Source organism: Pleurodeles waltl, chromosome 3_1, assembly GCF_031143425.1.
Source record: "Pleurodeles waltl isolate 20211129_DDA chromosome 3_1, aPleWal1.hap1.20221129, whole genome shotgun sequence".
Taxonomy (NCBI): Eukaryota; Metazoa; Chordata; class Amphibia; order Caudata; family Salamandridae; genus Pleurodeles; species Pleurodeles waltl.
Window position 1 is genome coordinate 220,710,716 of NC_090440.1, and position 12,245 is coordinate 220,722,960.

The window sequence follows — 12,245 nt, forward strand, 5'->3', positions numbered from 1 at the left end:
TGGGGTAGTTAAATATGAAGCTTTCAGATCTAACCAAGTAATCTAATATTTCCTCAACACATCCCTTAACAAATGGATGCCCTCCATTTTGAAATGCAGATAGCCTACCCAGTCGTGTTTCCCTCATATTGATTACGGGTTCATAGTGACCCAGGAGGTTCTGATATTATTTTCCTTCTTCTCCACAAGAAATAAATTGCTTACAAAACTTACTTATTCTTTCTGGTCCTTTCTCCTAAACACCAAAAGCTTGCTTTCTTGGCTCTGCTCCTTGAATTCGTAATCCCACCAACTCCATTCAGTGCCCGTGCAGTGTTTACAAAACACCAAAATATCGTGTTATAAGAAATTGGGTCACTGGTTCAGGAGGGTGAAACCCAACTCAAGCAGCAACCACAGATCTTGTCAGGGTGAAACACAAGCAAACTCCCAGTTACCCTATGCTTAACTTTCTGATAGCTTGGCACAAAACAGTCAGGCTTAACTTGCCGGCAATGTGTAAATAATTTATGCAGCACAAAAACAGTAATAAAGTGAAAATGCAACACAAGAAAAATCCCACAGCAACTTTAAAAAATAGAGTGAATTTTAAGTAATTATTTAACACCAAAACAACAAAAATGCGATTATTAGAACCGGAGATTTGCAATTTGAAAATGTTAGGTTAAAATACTGCGTAAAAGCACTAAGCTTTCAGATAAAAATGAGTGCTTAAAAACACAGGGCGTCAACTGTGGTAATCTGGTCGTGCTGGACTGGGACAAAGTCACAAATTCAAGCTGACCACAAAGGAGCGCGGGTTAGGCCTGCTGAACAATGTAATTAAACCATGGTTGCAGTGTGCTGCAAGATACTCCATCAAGGATGCCTCATGCAGCAGTGGTGGCAAGGTCCTGCATCCTGCATCCGCTGTGGGGCTGTGATGCAAGGTCCTCCATCAAGGATGCCTTATAGAATGGGGAATCAGAGGAGCTGCAAGATCCTGTGTTGGCAGTGCGCCACACAGCAGCAGTTCCAATGCAGAGCTGTGAAGTGATGTGTCACATTGTGTCAGGCAGCAGGGCAGCAGTCACAACAGTCCTTCTAAATCTTCCACAGGTCCAGAGGTGTAATGAAGAGTTGAGACAAAGGGTCCATTATTTATGCCTGGTACCTACTTTGAAGTGGGAGAAGCTTCTTGTGTCCCCCCTATACAGATTTCTGGAAATTCTTGCCTCCCTGCCCTGGCCTCAGCTTGTGCAGGGGCACAAAAGACTTTGGCCCTCATTATGACATTGGCGGTAAATCCCGCTTACTGACGCGTTGACAGCCGCCAACATACCATCGCAGTGGCAAACATTCGTTCACCATATTATAAGACACACACACCAAACCAACAGAATACTACCACAAACACATATTTGCCAGCCCAAAGGTCAGTGTTAAAGTGTCAGTATGAACACCTATACCGTCAACGCCAACAAAATAACGCCCACCACATTATGACCCACAAATCACCACAGCGGACATTCAATGGTGGTAAACCAATGGCGGAACACACCGGCACGCTCAGAATGGCCACCCAAATACAAAACAATACAACATTGGCGAAAATGAAAATCACACACCTGGCATTCATACACACACCACACACACCCACCCACAGCACTATAAAATACACACCTACATTACCCACAACCCTTTACAAACATCAAAACTTGCCACAAGACAGACACCAAAATCACAGAGCCAACTACACACACACACCACAAAAACCCATCCATACGTCAAACACCCCGCATCCCACACCACACCACATTACTCATCACCCTCTGCACAACACACACCACACAACACTCATGTCCCCACTAAGGCACCCCTGTTTCACCGATGAGGAGTTGTGGGTCGTGGTGGAGGAAATAGTCAGGGTAGAGCCATAGCTGTTTGGAGCACTGGTACAGCAAATATCCATTGCCAGGAAGATGGAGCTATGGCGGAGGATCGTGGACAGGGTGAACGCGGTGGGACAGCATCCAAGAACAAGGGATGACATCAGGAAGAGGTGGAACGACCTAGGGGGGAAGGTACGTTCCATGGCAGCAAGGCATCAGCTCGACATCCAGAGGACTACCAGTAGACCCCCACCTCCACCCCCACAGCTCACAGCATGGAAGGAGCAAGTCTTGGCAATACTGCACTCTGAGGGACTCACTGGAGTAGCCTGAGGACTGGACACTGGTGAGTCAATATTTACTACTTATCACCCCCATACCTGCATGCCATTTCACACCCTCACCCCGACTCCCATCACTCCACTTCATTCCACACAGTGCACCTACACATATGACTAACCCCAATGCCAAGCCCTGCATGCCATATAAATGTATGTACAGCCCTCCCAGCCCTGCATGTACACCCATCACAAAAGCATGCACAGCATGTAGAACTACCAATCACACAATACATCACCATACACAAACAAAGGTGGCAGGGCAACAGCAACGATAGAGGGGAAAGTAGGGATGTACAATATGTCACAGACATGAAGCATAATGCATCAACACATCCCCACAGGTGCCCCAGCCAATCCCAGTGGCGAGGAGGTGCCACGACTATCCAGTCCCCCAACAGAAGACGTCCCTAGTGATGACAGTAACTCTGGACTTCAGAATCTGGATGAACTTCCTTGCCCATCAGGGACCACTGATCAGTCGGCCACCCCGGCCCACTCACAGTCCACCACAGAGCCTCCCCCATCAGTATCCAACACCACAGCACCCACCCAATGTCCCCACACCTCTGTCCCCAGGACACATCAATCAGCAGTGTGCCCACATGTACAGAGACCCCAGTCCACACCTCACCCCCAAGACAATCAGGGACCTGGGGTCAGTGGCAGTGGGCACACCATTCAGGGGCCACAGGCACAGGCACAGGGGAACAGGGACACTGGGAGGACAGCTGTGCACCAGGGGGAGGACAGGTCCAGGGAACCAACTCTCCAGGAGGCACTCACTAATGTCCTGGGGCTTACCAACAATCCCATGACAAGATGGGCCACATCCATACCAACATTCAGGATAACAAGCTGCTGCAGGAGGTACACCATCAGGAGATCAAGGAAGGTTGCAGGCCCTCAACACCACCATGGTCTCCATGCAGGGGTGCTGGCAGATATGGCCAACATCATAAGGAAATGGACAGCAAACAAGCGGGCCCCCAGCACTAGCCAGTCTACTTACCATCCCTCCACTTCTGCTGCAGCTAGTGGACTGGAGGCCCTGCCACAGGGCCCACAGGCCACCAGCACCCCACCCCCTGCAGAAGGTGACCCACCCTGCAAATGTTCCCTGCCTCCCAGGCAGAAGCCAGAGACACTTGCTAAGACCAAGACCACCGCCAGGAAATTAGACTCTCCTGATTGTCCCCCTTGTGTCCCACTCTGTCACCTTGTCCACTTTGAGCTGCCATTGCTCCCCTTACTATGGCCCCTTGGACACTGGATCTTCGCGACAAACAGACTTGGACCATACCCTGGACTTACCTCTACCATCACCCCATTCCATTGTACCTTACCGTCTATAATTTGACCTACAATAAACACCCTTGAACACATCATGAGTGAAAGTGTTTTATGTTATGAAAATGAGCAATTATGGAAAAAGTCACATCAAGTGCAAATGATCTCAACACTGTGATAGCATACAAATGAAGACCTGTAGCTGTCTGTAGTCATCACATAAGTACACAGTTGTAATAACACCACCATCTGCAAAATTAGAAGGCATAGGTGCCAGTCAGTTGAGATGCAAAGGAAGTGAATGCCATTCTGCTACAGCCACGCAGAAAACATCAATAGTCATGGGAATGGTCAGTTACACTCTCTCACCTGTGTGTCATTGGAAGTATTGAACTATATTCTGTTGTCCACATCCTCATCCTCTGCCTCCTCATCCTCACTGTCCGCGGGGTCCACTGCTGCCACAGGGGCATTTCCAATCTCCTCTTCCTGCAGATAAGGCACATGTCGTCTGAGGACCAGGTTGTGCAACATGCAGCATGCTACTACTATCTGGAAGATATTCTCGGGTGAGTAGCACAGGGATCCACATGACAGATGGGGCATCTGAACCTGGCCTTCAGGAGACCGAAGGTCCTTTCAATAATTCTTCTGGTTGCCCATGTGCATCATGATACCGATTCTCAGTCCCTGTCCTGGCATTCCTCACAGGGGTCAGGAGCCACAATAGGTTTGGGTAGCCAGAGTCAACTGCAAGTATTGAGGGACAAACATTAACCTTACACAATGGTATGGGGTTAACTCCTGAAGGCATACAGTGACATACATTGGGTGGGGACTCAGGCTCACCTATTAGCCACACCCTGTGCTGCTGTAGTTGTGCCATCACATTTGGGATGCTGCTATTCCTCAGGATGAAGGTGTCATGCACCGATCCAGGATATTTGGCAGTGACGTGGGAGATGTACTGGTCAGCCAGGCACACCATTTGCACATTGAGTGAGTGAAAAATCTTCAGATTCCTGAACACCTATTCATTGTGGTGGGGGGGGGACAAATGCGATATGTGTTCCATCAATCTCCCCAATAATATTAGGTATATGTCCCATTGCATAGAATCCTGCCTTCACAGTGGCCAATCTTCCACCTGGGGGAAAGCAATGTAGCTGCACATGTGTCTGACGAAGGCAGACAAAACCCTTGCCAGCACGATTGAGAACATTGGCGGTGACATTCCTCCTGCTGAGCCCACTGTCACTTGGAAAAAAACAGTTGTCAGGAAATGGAACACAGATAGAACTTGCACAAGAAGGGGGATGCCATTGGGATGACGGATAGCTGATATCAGATCAGGCTCCAATTGAGCACACAGCTCTGTGATTGTGGCACTGTTCAGTCTATAGGTCAGTATTATGTGCCTGTCATCCAGTGTAGCCAAGTCCACAAGGGGTCTGTACACGGGGTCTTGTCTCCTCCTCCTATTCATCCGTAGTGGTAGGTATCTAAGGGACACAAGAGTGAGTATGGTGTCACAATTTGAACAATAGAACTGCCACCTCAGTGTACATTGTGCATTAATGTTTTGGCACTATGGGAATGGCAATGTATGTGCAAATCATAGCAATGATGCAGTTCTCGATTATCTGAATTTTGTCCACCACCATAAAGTGGCAAATGTCCTTTATGTAGAGACAGTTGGATCTGCGGTAACTCCGCTGATGTTGGGCGTCATGGCGGAAGGCGGTCTTGCACCACTGTGCTATTCCTCATTGGCTAATATGGGGCTTTATGGAGTACAGTGGCCAATGGGGATCACCAGTGGCAGTAGCGGTGAACACTGCTGCGGATGTGACCGCCATTTTCTATCTATCACCTCACTTGATTCCTGACTTTCCAGGGGACAACTACTACACTGTTTGTGCTGCTGTGACCTGTGTCTGGATCCTGCCATGCCCCATGTGACAGGGGAAAGGGCCCCTGCCTTCACTTCGGAGGAGTTGGAGCCCTCAGTGGATGGGGTCCTACCCCAGTACTCCAGTATGGGCAGCTATATGGGCCTCCAGACCAACAGGTGAGTACACCATGGGCATGTGACAAGGTTCCATGGAGATCTGTGTGCAAGCATCGTGTCATTTGGAGGGGTGGTATGTCTGATGGTAGTTTACATGGTGGGCGAGGCGTGATGTGTGTGCCAATGGAGATGGAAATGGGATTTGTGGGCCCCCTGATGGCCCACATACTGGCAGTGGCCTGCCCAGAGCTGGATGGGCGCTTGAGAGCATCACAGCAGCCACAAGGGGTGGGTACAGTGGGAGTTACAACTATAATTGGTAGGTGGCATGGGATCCTGGTGGTGGGTGTCAGTTAGTGGGCGCCCCTTAATGCCAGGTCAGACATTGCAGCGTGATCCAGCTCAAGGGTAATGGGTGTATTGCAAACTCTGGTAACCTAGCTAGGTTGCATTCCATTTCATACAGGGCTTAGGGGGTCCAAGGAGGGGTACAGTTGGCGGTGTTTGGTTCTCATCTTGCTGTGGTACCTAGCAAATAGAATGCCAGTGCGATGCATGGTACTCAATCCTGATCCCTGTGTGTGACGGTAATGTGTATGCCATCTGTGGTGTTGGTGCTGAAATTGACCCAGTGCTCCCCTTCTCTCTCCCCCACCTTTTTTCTTCTGTCATCCTGTCCTTGCGTGCATTAGCATCATCTGGTGGAGGAGCAGGGGCACCGGCGACAGAGGGAGCTGCATCCCACAGGACCCAGGTGGCCGAGTCCACCGACGGCGAGTGAACCAGTGGGACGGAGGGCGAGAGGAGCCCCACGGCGGAGACAGGAGCTGACAACACTGACTCTGATTCCTCCTCCGATGGAAGCTCCCTGGTGGTGGTGGACACCTCTGGGACCACATCAGCTACAAGTACAGCTGCCACCCCCATACCAGCACCACCCTCCCAGTAGCCCTTCACCGAGTTGCCTGTGCCTGCTCACCCAGGAGGGTGGGCATCTCCTTCGCCCCGGGCACTTCAGGCCCTGCCACAGTCAGCCCTGCTGCCCTCAGTGAGGAGGCTATTGACCTCCTGAGATCCATCTCTGTAGGGCAGTCAACCATTGTGAATGCCATCCAGGGGCTGGCATCTCAGTTGCAGCAATGCAATGCATTCCTGGAGGGCATCCACTGTGGATTGGTGGTCCAACAGAGATCATTTCAGGCTCTGGCCTCCTCTCTGATGGCAGCCATTATCCCTGTTCCTACCGTCCTCCTTCCAACTACCACTTCCCAGTCTCAATCTCCTCAACCCTACCCCATCCCATGCACACATACAGACAAGCATGCACACAAAACATCACACAAGAGTGGCACAGACAAACACAGGACGCACACTTCAGGCCACAAGCACTCACACAAACAACAGACAGTTGCACACACAACAACATCCACTGTCTCTACTGTCTCCCCCTCCTCCTCCTCCTTCTCCCTCATAGTCACATCCGCACTCACACCTGCATGCACTGCATCAACAACCACCACCACCACCACACCAAGCAGCACACACACCTCACTTGCAGACACCTCCACAACATACATCCACACGTCCCCTTTGTCCTCTCCCACCCTGTCTGCCCCCCTCCTAAGAGACACAAACGCATGCACTCAGACTCCAAACAGCCATCCACCTCGCATCAGCACACTGCCCATGCACCTGCACCCAAGTCCAGCAGACGTACACCTCCAACAACCATTCCCTCAACCTCCACTCCCATCCCTCCTCCCTCATCCCACCCCACCGTCCCTAAGAAGCTTTTCCTTGCCCAACTTGACCTGTTCCCTCCCACTCTACCCCCTTGTCCTGCCTGTAAGAGCAGGATCCCAACCACCCAGTTCAGCACCTCAGCCAAACAGTCCACGGGGACAGTGGAGGCATCTCCTAGTCGGGGAAGCAAGAAAGGGAAGGATCCAACTCCACTACCCAAGAAAGGGAAGGATCCCACTCCACCACCCAGGAAAGGGAAGGATCCCACCCACCACCCTGGAAAGGGAAGGATCCTACTCCACCACCCAGGAAAGGGAAGGATCCGACTCCAACACCCAGGAAAGGGAAGGTTCCAACGCCACCAACTAAGAGAGGCAAAAGGCCCCATCCAACAGCAGTGGGCAAGGAGCCCTCACCTCCAGCAGAGGCTGGCAGGGTAACACCTCCAACAGCAGTGGGCAAGGAGCCCTCACCTCCAGCTGGGACACAGCAGCCCTCACCTCCAGCTGGGACACAGCAGCCCTCACCTCCAGCTTGGTTACAGCAGCCCTCACCTCCAGCTGGGATACAGCAGCCCTGACTTGCAGCTGGGACACAGCAGCCCTCACCTCCAGCTGGGACACAGCAGCCCTCACCTCCATCTGGGCCACAGCAGCTCTCACCTCCAGCTGAGGCACAGCAGCCCTCACCTCCAGCAGAGGCACAGCAGCCCTCACCTCCCGCAGAGGGCATGTAGCTGAGTCGAACATCCGGCTCAGGACACGACCACGGCGCACTGCGGCAGGACACGCCGCACCCCTGCAATTTACTATTTTTATCAAGGCCCCAAATTGGGCATGGGGCCTTGATACATTAAAGGTGCTAGTTCTTGCCTCCCCCACTCTCCATTTTCCCCCACTTACCTTCTGCTTCTTTTTTCTTTCTTCTTTTCTGCCTTCCTCGTTTCTTCCTGAATTTATGCCTTTCTTTCATGTCCATGACTGTTTTCTCCTCCCCAGCATGCCTTCCTTCTCCCTGCATGCCTTTGGAACCTTACTTAACATGGTGAATTTTACTATGGATTTCTATGTTATGTTCCCAATCCAATATGGTGTCTTTTACTTCCTGCCAGTCACTTCCTGTTCTTTGGGTATATATGGTGTGTGATTCATGTTATCTTTGTGCTGCAACACTTCCTTTAGGTGGTGATCTTCGCTGTGTCAGATATATGATTTCTGTGCCTGTTCTAGCTTTTTTTTCTTTGTCATTTTTGTCTTTTGTTCAGATTTACTTTTTCCTTTTTGTTTTTTTTCCAGGAGTTCCTATTTGAGTTTTTTTCCCTTTTTGGTTTTTTTCCCTCGGGGACTCCTTCTGGAGGGCACGGACTGCCTTTGGCATTCCCTCCGTCAGCAGCACCGTGGCTACCAGAAAGGGTTGCCCCTACTTGGGTCAAGGCAGAACCTATAAGAACCAAGACCTCGCCACATTTCCAGTGGGCCACAGACACAAACAACGAGTAGGTCGTGACAGTAGCCCACCCTCCAGGGACTGTTGAACAAGGAGACCCCTCCAGAACCAATAGGCAAGCTCCCCATCTCAGAGACTGTGACCTTGCACTCCCCAGCAAAGGAAAATGAATACCGTCTCCAAGAACATCGGCTAGAAAAAAGAAAGAATCATGGACCTTTCCAGTCAAGCAACTCGCATATCTTTGTACATCGTCCTAAAGAACCTCAACCTGTATCTAGAGAGACAGAAGGAGAACCTATGCAGGTAGATACTGCTCTTAGTCCACTCTCTACTAGCAAAAGTGAAGACAGATGGAGAAGAGGATTGTGCCTATATTGTGGTGCAGCTGGTCATTTGCTCTGCACTTGTCCAGTTCATCAAATGATGACCTGGGGAAACGCCACTTCCCATCATCTGTGAGAAGGGAGGGGACAGGATCTTCTGCAATACCTTCTATCAGTTCTTCCAAGGAAGATGCCACCATCTATTTATGTTACCTGTTATCCTGCAATTACCTGATGGTCGTGAAGAAAGGACCCTGGCATTATTAGATTGTGGAGCTAGTGGCATCTATATGGATATGAACTGGGCTGAAAAACTACAAATTTCAATACTGCCTAAAGACGTTGCAGAACAAGTGCATACTGTAGACGGATCCTTATTATCTTCCAGTCCTGTTATTAATACCACTTCGATTCTAGGTCTACACTTTGGGAAACATCAGGAATGTCTCTTTTGATTTAATTTCCTCCTCCAATCATTCTATAATCCTAGGAATCCCATGGTTCATAAGGCACAATCCATTTATTAACTGGGAAACCAGAACCACTTTTTTGTCTTCTAAGTTCTGCCACGATCCTTGCTATGCTTCTGACACCTATTGGTCTCCCAGAAAAATAATAACCTCAGAACCAAATGTAGGACATTCCATAAATTCAGTCCAGGAGGTACCAAGTCAATATCTGGAATTTATAGACGTATTTCAAAAACCATCAAAGACCGTACTACCTCCACACAGAGACTATGATTGTACCATTCCCCTGGAACCTGGAGCAATTGTTCCTTTTGGAACAATGTATTCTCTCACTGAACCAGAAAAAAAGATTCTCAAGGACTATCTTCAAGAAAATCTACAGAGTGGTCTTATTACACCATCTTCTTTCCCTGCGGGGCTCCCCTCTTCTTTGTACTAAAAAAGACGAAAGATCTTCATCCATGTATAGACTTCCATGGATTAAATAAAATCACCATAAAAGATCAATATCCACTACCCCTCATCAAAGACATTTTGGAGGCTGTCAAAGGGGCACGAAATTAGATATTCGTGGAGCCTATCATCTCTTGCGTATTAAGGAGGGAGATGAGTGGGAAACTGCCTTTTGGACCCCTTTTGGACATTATGAATATAAGGTAATGCCTTTTGGCTTAACGAACACCCTCAGTGTTTTAAAGATTTATGGATTCAATATTCTCTGACTTACTAAATCACACTGTAGTGATTTATTTAGACGATATCCTCGTATATTCCAGATGCCCTGAACTTCATCCTACACACGTTAAACAAGTCTTAAATAGACTCAGGCAACATCAACTCTATTGAAAGCCGGAGAAATGTGAATTTGATAAGACTGAGGTGAAATATTTAGGCTATCATATCAGTCAAATTGGTATCTCTATGGATCCGGAAAAAGGTTAAGCCATTCTAGATTGGCCATCCCCTTTGTAAATCAAGGAAACTCAATATTTCTTAGGGCTGGCCAACTTCTATAGTCAATTCATCCTGGACTTTGCTAAACAAACCAGTCAAATTACACGAAACGGTTTCATCTGGACAGACATGGCTGAGACTGCTTTCCAAAACCTAAAACAGGCCTTCACTCAAGCACCCATACTGAGACATCCGGACACCAATAAACAATTTATAGTTGTTACTGAAGCCTCAGAAAGAGCCATCAGGGCAGCATTACTACAACAACAAGACGACGATGGATTAGAACATCCGATCTTTTATCTATCCCATGTGCTCTCTGATTCTGAGCAAAATTATTCAGTACTGGAAAGAGAACTGTTGGCTCTACAGACTGCCTGTCAAGAGTGGAGACAATTCCTCTTGGGCTCAAAGGAACCTTTTGAAGTAAGAACGGGCCATCGTAATCTGCAATGCTTACGCAATTTTCAGTGTCGAAACAGTCGACAAGCTCATTGGGCCTTTTTCTTTAGTCAATACGATTTCTATATTACCTATATTCCAGGATCTCAAAATATTTTGGCCAATGCCCTATCTCGCCGTTATCCTGACAGTTCTAATACCCCTTGACAATATCTACTTGAACCAGACAAGATAATTGGTGTAGTCCAGTCATTCCTAGATGAAGTACAATCTGAGTACTCAACCCTTTCAGAACAAGAACTAAAGGTACTACGTCCCAAGATATAGAAGAGTGTGAAAGCCATGCAGGAATTACTTCTCCGCTCTTTTTGGTGGCCTACGTTGAAACAAGAAGCCGAAATATATGTGGAATCTTGTCCCATTTGTGCCCAAGTGAAAGTACCCCGTACTGGGCCCGCAGGCCTACTTCGACCATTACCAGTTCCACCAGCCCCTTAGCATACGATATCAACCGATTTTATATGCTCATTGCCTCCATCAGCGGGAAACCGAGTTATTATGGTGACGATAGATTCATTTACTAAGATGGCTCATTTTACTGCTATGAAGAAATTACCCACCTCACAAGAATTGAGTCAGATCTTTATTCAACACATTTTTTGTCTCCATGGTCTCCCACGAAGTATTGTGTCAGACAGGGAACCTCAATACATATCACGGTTCTGGAAACACTTTTGTAAGATCTTGAATATCAATGTAACGTTATCATCTGGATTTCATCCCCAAACGAATGGACAGACCGAACGTCTCAACCAGTGACTTGAACAATATCTTCGTTGTTTTTGTAAATCCACTCAGAGTAACTGGAGCACTTACCTTCCCATTGCAGAGTTTTCTTACAATAATGCCGTCCATAGTGCCTCCAAAGTCACTCCTTTTTTCTGTTCATATGGATTCCATCCCACACCCCAAGACCTCCTCTCCACTTCCTGCTTTTTCCTCTCTTTCCAAAAGACTACATAGAATTCAAAGGCTTATTCAATCTAATCTATTAGTCACTAAATGATACATGAAAAGACTGGCTGATAAGAAATGAAGAGAGGCTCCAGCTTATCACTTCCAAGATAAAATCTGGCTTTCTTCAAGATTTTTGCCCCTACCTCTTTCCCAAAATAAGTTTAAGCCACATTACTACGGACCCTTTTGTATTCTTCAGAAAATTAATCCTGTAACTTTCCGTCTCCGTTTACCTTGAACCTGGAAAATCCATCCAGTCTTTCATGTCTCTCAGTTGAAACCCTGTAGACCTGATCCTTTTTCCCGACATTACACATGTCCTCCTCCTTTGTTGGTGGATAATGAACCTGAATATCAAGTACAGGAAATATGTGACT